This window comes from Ailuropoda melanoleuca, chromosome 12 (assembly GCF_002007445.2).
Source record: "Ailuropoda melanoleuca isolate Jingjing chromosome 12, ASM200744v2, whole genome shotgun sequence".
NCBI lineage: Eukaryota > Metazoa > Chordata > Mammalia > Carnivora > Ursidae > Ailuropoda > Ailuropoda melanoleuca.
The window spans coordinates 46,292,773-46,304,940 of NC_048229.1; the positions used below are offsets into that span (position 1 = coordinate 46,292,773).

Consider the following 12,168-nt stretch of genomic DNA (forward strand, 5'->3'; position numbering starts at 1 on the left):
TTAAATTGTGGAACCCCTCAAATGAAATGTTTCATAAAACACTGTAGTGAACATCTGTTGTGTTTCTCTTCTTTGGTACAGAATTCAAGAATATGATACTTGCTTCCTGGGAACGACCTTGGCCTGTTCATCCTCAATTTTGGTTCAGACACATGGTCTTAATGAAAATATAATAAATTGATTCCTGAGCTCTCCTGGCTCTTTTTTCCTCCATGACAATTCTGGAAAGAGACAACAGTGGCATAGTATTTTAATCTCCCTGAATCCTCTCCCCATCCAAAAAAAAAAAAAAAGCAGGCAGAATAACTAGATGATAAAACTAAAAACAAGCATGGACAACATCAATAACAAGGTCAGATGATAGGGTGTCTCCACAAATTCAAAAGTACAAGAGAGTGAGGACAACCAGCAACACCACTGTGAGATCTGCATTACATCCACATTTATACAGGAGAAAGCAGAGGGAAGAAACAGGGCAACTGATGGACCAGCAAAATTGCATTCACGGAAGGCAGAGTGGGCTGATTCGAGCAAAGCGGTTGAAGTGACAGACGGTTTGCCTGCTCCCATATCAGATAAGTACAAGGGGTCTCTGATAAGATCTTTAGAGTCTGGAGCAGTTTAAGCAACATGGATTCATAAATCTAATTGGCCAAGTTGCCTTCCACAAAACTGATGAAAAGCATAAACTAGTGTTTCAAAACTAGCTAAAAGATATTTCAAAAGATCCAAGATATCAAAGATTAATGTGAATTAGAACTAGAAAAATATTACAATTAACTGGCAAAACTTAGGGAAAATTAAGAATAAATAATTTATTTCAGAAATAAAGCTCAATCAGAAAAAAAAGAGTGAATACATACTACAGATATTGCTTTTTGAGAAATAGAAGGTGAAAAAAGAAAGGCTTTTAAATTCAGAATAAAGAAAGAAAAAGAATTTGAAAGAAAGTGATACATATTGGAAGTCATGTAAATAAGATATAACACATTATATTAGGAGTAACTGCAAATGAAAACAAAACTAATGAAACAACATGACAAATACTGAAAAATATAAATCAAGAAAACTTTCCTAAAATAAAGATTTGAAACAAGGTGCCTGGGTGGCCCAGTTGGTTAAGTGTCCAAGTCTTGATTTCTGCCCAGGTCATGATCTCAGGGTCATGAAATCGAGCCCCTCTCAGGCTCCACACTGGACGTGGTGTCTGCTTAGGAATCTCTCTCTCCCTCTGCCCCTCCACCCCCCAAAAAAATAAAAAATAAAGACTTGAAACTACATTTGGAATAGGCACACCTTAAAACTGAAAATATTGACCCAGAAAGACAAATACTAAGACATATTCTAAACTTTAAAGAAAGAGAATAAAATTGGCCCTTTTTGTAGCTAGGCCAAAAATCCAAGTGAATTATAATGGAAAGAAAATTAGATCTTCATTAGACTTTCAACAGCAATTCTTGATGCTGGAAGAAAATAGAGTCACATATTTAAGATATCTAGGAAAGAAAACGTGAGCCAAAGATTTTGTATCCAACTGAGTATAAAGGGCACAGAAACAAACAACCTGCTATCCACATGCTGAAACTCAGGGAATCTTGCTCAGAATTGTGGTCACTTTGAAAAAGGGTTGGTTGTGATTGAGAGGAAACATATGGATTGCTTCTGAGGTGGCCAGCAAAGTTCTATCTTTTGTCATAAGTGGTAGCTATGTATGTTTGCTATAGTTTTCTTTCTTTTTTTTTTTTTAAAGATTTTTTATTTATTTGACAGAGACAGAGACAGCCAGCGAGAGAGGAAACACAAGCAGGGGGAGTGGGAGAGGAAGAAGCAGGCTCATAGCAGAAGAGCCTGATGTGGCTCGATCCCAGAACGCCGGGATCACACCCTGAGCCGAAGGCAGACGCTTAACCGCTGTGCCACCCAGGCGCCCCTATAGTTTTCTTTATATGTGTTTTATTTTCTAAGAAAAAGTTTAAAAACAACAAACGAAATATTAGACAATCACACTTAGAGAAATTTGAATATGAACCAAAGATGATATTATGAAACTATTGTTAAATGTTTAGGTCTGTTAGAATGGCATTGCAGTTATATAGTAGAATATTCTTATTTTTTGGAGATGCATGCTGAAGAATTTACTGTAATTTACTTTTAAAATGGTCTATCAAAAAAAAATCAAATTTCAAGTCACATTTTGTTATTTAATTTCTTTTTTTAAAAATTTTATTTTTTAGAAGGTCAGGTGGCGGGGAGCATAGGGAAAGGCGGGGGAGAGAATCTCAAGCAGGCTCCATGCTCAGATCGGAGTCCAATGCAGGGCTTGATCTCATGACCCTGAGATCATGACCTGAGCGAAATCAAGAGTCAGATGCTTAACTCACTGGGCCACCCAGTTACCCCATTAATTTCTAATTGATGTATAATACATACAATATTATGTATTATATACGGATGTTAAATCTTACAGTGAAATGAGTTTTGACAGATGCCACTATTCTTTCAAAATACAGAATATTTTCCCCAGAAAATTTCCTCCTGCCTCTTCCAAATCAATCTCCTCTCCAGTCCCTCACTGAGGGAACCACCGTTCTGATGATCTCTTCACCACAGATTAGTTTGACTTGATGTGGGACTTTGTGTAATAGAGTTATATAACACATAATCTTCAGACACACTTTTTTAAATCTTAATATCCCTGAAATTGGAATGTATCTTAGAAATTGGTGGTGTTTGGAGTGCATGGGTGGCTCAGTTGGTTAAGTGACTGCCTTCAGCTCAGGTCATGATCCCAGGGTCCTGGGGCCGAGTTCCACAGCGGGCTCTCTGCTCAGTGGGGGGCCTGCTTCTCCCTCTCCCTCTGTTGCTCTCCCTGCTTGTGCTCTCTCTCTCAAGTAAAATAAATAAAATCGTTAAAAGAGGGGCACCTGGGTGGCACAGCGGTTAAGCATCTGCCTTCGGCTCAGGGCGTGATCCCAGAGTTATGGGATCAAGCCCCACATCAGGCTCCTCCGCTATGAGCCTGCTTCTTCCTCTCCCACTCCCCCTGCTTGTGTTCCCTCTCTCGCTGGCTGTCTCTGTCGAATAAATAAATAAAATCTTTAAAAAAATAAAATAAAATAAAATCGTTAAAAGAAAAAAGAAATAAATTGACAGTGTTTAAACAATTAACGGCAGTATTTTCTCTTTTTTATTGTTAAATAAAATAACGGGGTATCTTACAATCAATGGCATCTTTGATTTGACGAAGTATTTATAAATGAAGTAAATATGGCAAAAATTTAACAGTTACTGAATGGAGTTGGTGGGTATATGGGTGTCTTTTCTATGAGTTTGAACATTTTTATATGAAAACATAAAAATTGTTACTAAATGCATAAATAAATAAAAGGATGCCACAATTGTTGTACCCTGCTTTAGCCTTTTCTTCTCCTTAATTAAAGTGACCCTTAAATAATGGAATTGGCTGGAGCCTTTCTTGACCTCTGTGAGACCCTGACCACAGTAGGGACCTTGGTGCTCTAGACTAGTAAACATCATCAAATCTTTGTAGGATTTGCCTTTTTCTCACATATATTATTTTTCTATGCTCTATTTCCCCAAACTTTTCTTTTTTTTTTTTAATATTTTATTTATTTATTCGACAGACAGAGACAGCGAGAGAGGGAACACAGGCAGGGGGAGTGGGAGAGGAAGAAGCAGGCTCCCAGCCGAGGAGCCTGACGTGGGGCTCGATCCCAGGACCCTGGGATCACGCCCTGAGCTGAAGGCAGACGCTTAACGACTGAGCCACCCAGGTGCCCCGTTTCCCCAAACTTTTCAAAAGCTAAAATCTTCTTTCCTCTGTGTCCCAACACAGTGAGGATGAGGAACTCTGCTCTTGTGATCATGGTGTCTAATCAAGTATCATTTCCAGCAAGCTGAGTGCCTTAGTCTGAGGGAAAAAAGAAAAGCTGGGGCCCAGAACCAACACGTTGCAGCTGGAAGGCCAAGATGCTAGTTCTCTATGTATAGACTTACTTCCAATTCCTCCTTGTGAATATTTATAAATCCATGTAAATGGGTACAGAACATATAAAGATGTAACTCTGACATTAAAAACAAAGTGTGGGGAGATGGAGCTATAAAGAAGTAAAGTTTTTGTACGTGATTGAAGTTAAGTTGGTATCGATTTAAAGGAGACGGTCAGGCAGTGCCTGGCTGGCTCAGTCATTAGCGTGTGTGAGTCTTGATCTCGAGGTTGTGAGTTCAAGCCCCACATTGGGTGTAGAGATTACTTAAAATAGACTGTTTTTTTTTTTAAAAGATTTTATTTATTTATTTGACAGAGATAGAGACAGCCAGTGAGAGAGGGAACACAAGCAAGGGGGAGTGGGAGAGGAAGAAGCAGGCTCACAGCAGAGGAGCCTGACGTGGGGCTCGCCTATAACACCGGGATCACGCCCTGAGCCGAAGGCAGACGCTTAACCGCTGTGCCACCCAGGCGCCCCTAAAATAGACTGTTTTAACATTAGGTAGTTATATGTAATCCCCATGGAAACCACAGCAAAACTACCTATAGAACATACACAAAAGTAAATAAGGAGGCAATCAAATCATGTTACTACAAAAATTGACATAACACAAGGGAAGGTAATAATGGTAGAAGTGAGGGACAAAAATAATCTGTGAGACAAACAGAAAACAAGTAACAAAATGCCAGTAGTAAGTCCTTTCTTATCAGTAATTACTATTATTGTAAATGAGCTAAAATCTCAATCAAAAGTAATAGATTGACCTGAAACTAATATAACACGGTATGTTAATTATACTTGAATTAAAAAAACCCCACATAGATTGGTGAAATGGCTTTTAAAATAAACAGGATTCAACTATATGCTGTTGTGATATAATAAAAAATATATTTGGTGCCACATCCATTCATGATAAAAATCCTCTGCAAAATAGGTCTAAAGGGAACATACCGCTGGGGCGCCTGGGTGGCAGAGTCGTTAAGCGTCTGCCTTTGGCTCAGGGCGTGATCCTGGTGCTCTGGGATGGAGCCCCACATCAGGCTCCTCCACTAGGAGCCTGCTTCTTCCTCTCCCACTTCCCCTGCTTGTGTTCCCTCTCTTGCTGGCTGTCTCTCTCTCTGTCAAATAAATAAATAAAATCTTTAAAAAAAATAAATAAAGGCAACATACCTCAACATATTAAAGGCCTTATCTGAAAAACCCACAGCCAACATCCTACTCAATGGTGAAAAACTGAGAGCTTTTCCCCTGAGGTCAGAAACAAGACAAAGACGTCCACTCTTACCACTTTTTTTTAACATAATACTGGAAGTCCTAGCCACAGCAACTAGGAAACACAAAGAAAAAAAAATCCAAATTGGCAAGGAAGAAGTAAAACCCTCACTGTTTGCAGATGACATGATACTCTATACAGAAAATCTAAAAGACTCCACCAAAAAAGTACTAGAACTGATAAATTAATTCAGTAAAGTTGAAGGGTACAAAAATCAATGTACAGAAATCTGTTGCATTCCTGTACACTATTAATGAAGCAGCAGAAAGTGAAATTAAGAAAACAATCCCATTTACAATTGCACCAAAAACAGTGAAGTATCTAGGAATAAACTTCCAAAGAATGAAAGATCCGTGCCCTGAAAATTATGAAACACTGATGAAAGAAATTCAAGATGATGCCAAGAAATGGAAAGATATTCCATGCTCATGGGTTGGAAGAACAAATATTGTTAAAATGTCTATACTACCCATCTACACATTTAATGCAATCCCTATCAAAAAAATACCAATAGCATTTTTTCACAGAACTAGAACAAACAATCCTAAAACAGGTGTGGAACCACAAAAGAGATCAAATAGTCAAAGCAAACTTGAAAAAGAAAAAAAAAAACTGAAGGTATCATAGTTCCAGATTTCAAGTTATATTACAAAATGTTAGTAATTAAACAGTATGGTACTGGCATAAAAATAGACACATAGATAAATGGAATAGAACAGAAAACCCAGAAATAAACCCACAGTTATATGGTCAATTAATCTTTGACAAAGGAGGAGAGAATATACAATGGGAACAAGACATTCAACAAATGGTGTTGAGAAAACTGGACAGCCACATGGAAAAGAATGAAACTGGACCACTTTCTCTCACCATACACAAAAATAAACTAAAAATACATTAAAGGCCTAAATGTGAGACCTGAAACCATAAAAATTCTAGAAGAGAACACAGGTAGTAATTTTTCTGACATTGGCCATAGCAACAAGTCTCTAGAGATGTCTCCTGAGGCAAGGGAAATAAAAGCAAAAATAAACCAGTGGGACTACATCAAATAAAAAGCTTCTGCACAGCAAAGGAAACAATCACCAAAATCAAAAGATGACATACAGAATGGGAGAACATATTTGCAAATAATATACCTGATAAAGGGTTATATCCAAAATATATAAAGAACTGATACAACTCAATACCCCCCCAAAAGTAATAATAATCCAATTTAAAAATGGGCAGAAGACCTAAACAGACATTTCTCCAAAGAAGACATATAGACAGGCAATAGACACATGAAAAGACGCTCAACATTGCTCATCATCAGGGAAATGCAGACCATAACCTCAGTGACGTATCACCTCACACCTATCAGAATGGCTAAAATCAAAAACACAAGAAACAACGCATTGGTGAAAATGTGGAGAAAAAAAGGAACCCTCTTGTTGGTGAGAATGTAAAATGGTGCAGCCACTGGAAAATAGTATGAAAGCTCCTCAAAAAGTTAAAAAAAGAACTGCCCTATAATCCAGCAACAGAACCACTAGGTATTTACCCAAAAAATATAAAAACACAAATTCAAAGGGCTACATGCACCCCAATGTTTAGTGCAGCATTATTTACAGTAGCCAAACTATGGGAGCAGCCCAAGTGTCCATCGATAGATGAATGGATAAAGAAGATGTGGTATAGATATATAACAGACTATTATTTAGCCATAAAAAGTGGAATCTTGCCAATTGCAATGACATGGATGGAGCTAGAGAGTATAATGCTAAGAGAAATAAGTCAGTCAGAGAAAGACAAATACCACATGATTTCACTCATGTGTGGAATTTAAGAAACAAATGAGCAAAGAAAAAAAAGGAAAGACAAACCAAGAAATAGATGCTTAGCTATAGAGAACAAACTGATGGTTACCAGAGGGGAGGTGGGTGGGTGGGGAAATAGTTTATGGGGATTAAAGAGACACTTATCATGATGAAAAAAGTGAAGTAAAATGATAAAACATATTTGGTCTTTGTTCCCAGTTCCTGGCACAGAGCTTATAAAACCCTTGGAATATCCTGAGTATTAGGAGTAACTTTAGTTATTCCTGACTCCCTTTTAACCATATCTGAGTTCATGCTACCAACGTGGTTCAAGGTGAGCCCTTGATAGTTTCAAGGGAAGGGCTGGCCATGAACTTGACCAGAGGGCTGAACTGTCAGCCCCACCTGGCAAACTCCAGTGAACCGACTGAGTCTAGATTGAGTTCAATGGTCAATGATGTAAGCAATCATGCCTACCTAACGAAGCCTTGATAAAAACAAGGAGGCTTGGAGAGCTTATGGGTTGGTGAACATACAGATTTGCTGGGAGGATGGCTCGCCCAGAGAAGGCAAGGAAACTTTGTGCTTGCCCTATGCATCTCTTCCATTTAGCTGCTCCTAAGTTGTATTTTTTCTTTCTTTTTTTTTTTTTAAGATTTTATTTATTTATTTGACAGAGAGAGAGAGACAGCGAGAGAGAGAGAGAGAGAGAGAGAGAGAGAGAGAGGGAGAGAGAAAGAGAGCACACAAGCAGGGGGAGGGGGAGAGGGAGGCACAAGCTCCCTGCTGAGCTAGGAGCCTGATGCAGGACTCAATCCCAGGACCCTGGGATAATGACCAGAGTCGAAGGCAGATGCTTAACCAACGGAGCCACCCGGGCACCCCTGAGTTGTATTCTTTATAACAAAATTGTCATCATAAGGATAGTGCTTTCCCGAGTTCTGTGAATCATGCTAGAGAATTACTGAGCCTAAGTAAGGTGTCATGGGACTCTGGAGTTTGTAGTTATCTGGGCAGAAGTACAGGTAGCTTGGGGACTGTACCTGAGACTAGTCAAAGTGGGGGTGTTTGTGGGACTGAGCCTTTAACCTTTTGGGTCCTAAGTTCAAATTCAGCTGTGCCACTTACTAGCTATGTGATCTTCACAAGTAGCCCAATTTCTCTGAACGTCAGTATTCCTATCTATGTAATGGGGATCACAGTAGTAAGTATGTCATGGGGTTGTTCTGAGCTGGTATGAGACAAGGCAGTAAAGTGCTTAGCACAGTGCCTGACACATTACAAATGCTTAATAAACATTAGCTATAATTTTAAAAATATTTTTATTAATAAAGAAAGCTGTGCCAGGCCACCCTCGTGCTAAACCCAAATCACAGATAATGTTCTAGGTAAATATCTGTGCCTGTTCCCCAGGCATAAAATAAGAAACACATTTCCTTTCTTAAAACACAGAAGGATCTGAAGAAAGGACAAGAACTAGAATTTAAAAGCTAAAAGAATAAATGAGAACTACAAAGCCTAAGGCCTTGAATAAATATTTTTTCTCTTAAGTTCCTAGGTCCTGAAACTATTTTGCAAGCCTCTCTAGGTGAAAGATTCTGTGGCTTCATGAAGAAAATATCTGGGAAAAGTTGGAGAGGGAACCAGCTGGAAATATTGATTCGAGCCATTGCTTAATATTTTGTCTGTGCTTTAAGGCACTGAATGGCTAAAGTCACTGAATTTGCTGCTAAGGATTTTCTTTTATTTTGGTCCCTCGGACTGTTCCTGAAATCTTTCCCAAAGGTCTTCGACTGAAGAAGTCAAGTCAAAGAGCTCATATCCCTGCAGGATCAGGAAGCAAGAAATCAAGGAAGGTGGAACAACAAACACACTCTGAATGAAAGAGGTTGTTTTTGCTCCTGAAGCTTATACAATTGCTCTTTCTCCTTCGCTCCTCTACTCTTTCCTCTTGTCCTGCTCCCATACCTCCTGGATTTTGTTGAGTCGGCTGCTAAGACCACAGCATGCTGTCTCTGCTTTGAAATGTTATCAATGCAATACTGAACTCTAAATATTGCTTTTGTGAAATGTCTTTATTCTGCCTCGATCTCTGTAAATTACACTTACATTGAACATGCTAGTGGCCTTTCTGGCCTGGCTTTGTATCTTTACAAGTTTATCTTTAACCCACTTTGCACGTCATTTTGAAATCTTTACTGGTACGTGTGTTCTGGCTATTAGCTCAACTCAACTAATATTTGCTTGTTAGGGAGGCAATCATTTGCCTCCAATTGACTCAGAGCAGATGGGATCTCAACAAAATCCCCCCCTTAATTTTCTCCTAAAATCTCCAGCCTGACTTTTTAAAAAAAAAACAACGAGGCCTTCATTTAGAAAGGGTATCATGAAGGGCAAGGATGGACGCTGACCGGTATGTGGCAGAGAGAGATGGAGAAGCTTGAGCAAATGCCCCCCAGACACGCTCAGTAGCCATCTCTGAAACAAGGCCATAAGCATTTGACTATTTACATTGTTTCCCTTTTTAACTTTTCTCGCAACATACAGGAAATCCTTGTAATTATTTTTTATTATGGTAAAATATACATAATATACAATTTGCTATTCTGAGAATTTCTAAGTGTATAGTCCAGTGGCACTGAGCACATTTACATTCTTCTGTAACCATCACCACCGTCTCCAGAACATTTTCGTCATCTCAAACTGAAACTCTCTACACATTAAACAACAGCTTCCCTTTCCACCTTTCCCCCAGCCCTTGGTAACCTAATTTCTGTTTCTATAAATTTGCCTATTCTGGGTGCCCTTTATAAAAGCAGAATCACAATATTTGTTCTTTTGTGCCTGAATAATGTGCCTTTGTCCTTTCTACTTAGCATAACGTCTTTACCTTTCATTTATGTTGCAGCATGTCAGAATTTCCTTCCTTTTAAAGATCGAATAACATTCCATTACATTTGTTTAACAAATCATCTGTCAAGGGACAGTTGTTGGGTTGTTCCACCTTTTGGCAATTGTGAGTAATGCTTCTTTTTTTTTTTTTTTTAAAGATTTTATTTATTCGACAGAGATAGAGACAGCCAGTGAGAGAGGGAACACAAGCAGGGGGAGTGGGAGAGGAAGAAGCAGGCTGACAGCGGAGGAGCCTGATGTGGGGCTCGATCCCACAACGCCGGGATCACGCCCTGAGCCGAAGGCAGACGCTTAACCGCTCTGCCACCCAGGCGCCCCGTGAGTAATGCTTCTATGAGCATAGGTGTACAAATAACTGTTCAAGTCCCTGCTTTCAATTCCTCTGTATATACAGTTTACCCAGAATGTGGTAATTCTGTTTGTTTTTTTAAAACTTATTTTTTATTTTTATCATTATTTTTTTAAAACATTGATAATACGTTAAACAAAGAGAAAGATTAGTCACCAATAAGACCACCACTCAAAGATAACCACCATTAAGAATAGAGTGTTTAGGGGCGCCTGGGTGGCACAGCGGTTAAGCGTCTGCCTTCAGCTCAGGGCGTGATCCCGGCGTTATGGGATCGAGCCCCACATCAGGCTCTTCTGCTATGAGCCTGCTTCTTCCTCTCCCACTCCCCCTGCTTGTGTTCCCTCTCTCCCTGGCTGTCTCTATCTCTGTCGAATAAATAAATAAAATCTTAAAAAAAAAAAAGAATAGAGTGTTTATTCTTTCAGACTTTCTAATCTACCCTAATATCCATAAGGAAAATAAACTTTAAAAATATCATTTTAGGGACACCTGGCTGGCTCAGTCTGTATAGCATGCAATTCTTGATCTTGGGACTATGAATTCAAGTTCCATGCTGGGCATAGAGCCTACTGAAAGAAAGAAAGAAAGAAAGAAAGAAAGAAAGAAAGAAAGAAAGAAAGAAAGAGGAAGGAAAAGAGAAAAGAGAGGGAGGGAGGAAGAAAGGGAGGGAGAGGGGAGTGGAGGGAGAGAAGAAGGAAGAAAGAGGGATCATTTTAGTCTTTCTAGCTCCAGGCCATCTTGGGCTGCTCTCAGTTGGGGCCGGCCAATACCTATGGCAGATAGGTGAGGGCTACAAAAAGATGAAAAAGTTGCTGGAGTCCAACTTCAGGCTCCGACTCGTTAAGAAAACTGAAAAGGACATGCTGGGGCACCAGCAGACTGTGATGATCAGACATGGTAAAGCCAAATTGGTCATCCTTGCCAACAGCTGCCCAGTCTTGAGGAAATCAGAAGTAGAATACTGTGCCATAATGGCCAAATCTGGTGTCCATCACTACGGTGGCAATCACACTAAATTGGGCACAACATGTGGGAAATACTACAGAGTATGAGCTTGGGCTCTCATTGATCCAGGTGATTCTAATATCATTGGAAGCGTGTCAGAACAGACTGGTGAAAAGTAAATTGTGCAAAATTTTTCTTTAATAAAACTCGCCAGAGCTTGTTTTAAAACCGTTAAATATATAAATATATATTTATAATGAAGATATGTAAGTATATATATTTAAATATATAATTTTAATTCTCTCAGCAACCCTCTGAGGAAGACACTGTCTACAATCACCTCACTGAGAGGTCAGGAAACTGAGGCTCAGTGAGCAGAGGTTTGCAGCTGTGACTGAGGGAGTCAGTTGGGCTGGAAGGGGAGGCTGGAATGTCTTCAAGCTAGAGCCAGTAACCAGAAATCAGGTAGAAATGCAGGTAGTTCTGCAGATGAGGAGGCTGAGGCCAAAGAAGAGGACAGTGCTGGCTCAAGGTCACACAACAGATTAGTGACAGATTTGGAACCAGAATTCAGAACTCTCTGATCTATGCTTTTCCCACTATGATACTGCCTAGCCTTGCATTGTATCTGTGGTTCTCAAACTTTGGTGCACATCAAAATCCTGACTATAGGAGGGGTGCCTGACTGGCTGAGTCAGTTAAGCATTGGACTCTTGATTTTGGCTCAGGACACGAGGTCAGGGTCATGAGATGGAGCCCCGCGTCTGACTCTGGGCTGAGTCTGGAGAATAATTAAGAGTCTCTCTCTTCCTCTGCCCCTCTCCCTGCTCATGCTCTCTCTCTCTCTCCAAAAACAAAAAAATTTTTTTAATTAAA

At 39.5% G+C, this 12,168-nt stretch overlaps 1 pseudogene; it reads left to right on the forward strand.

Moving 5' to 3' along the window:
• The first annotated feature begins 331 nt into the window (after positions 1-331).
• On the forward strand, positions 332-11,471 carry LOC100475675 (annotated as a pseudogene).
• The last annotated feature ends 697 nt before the right edge of the window (positions 11,472-12,168 follow it).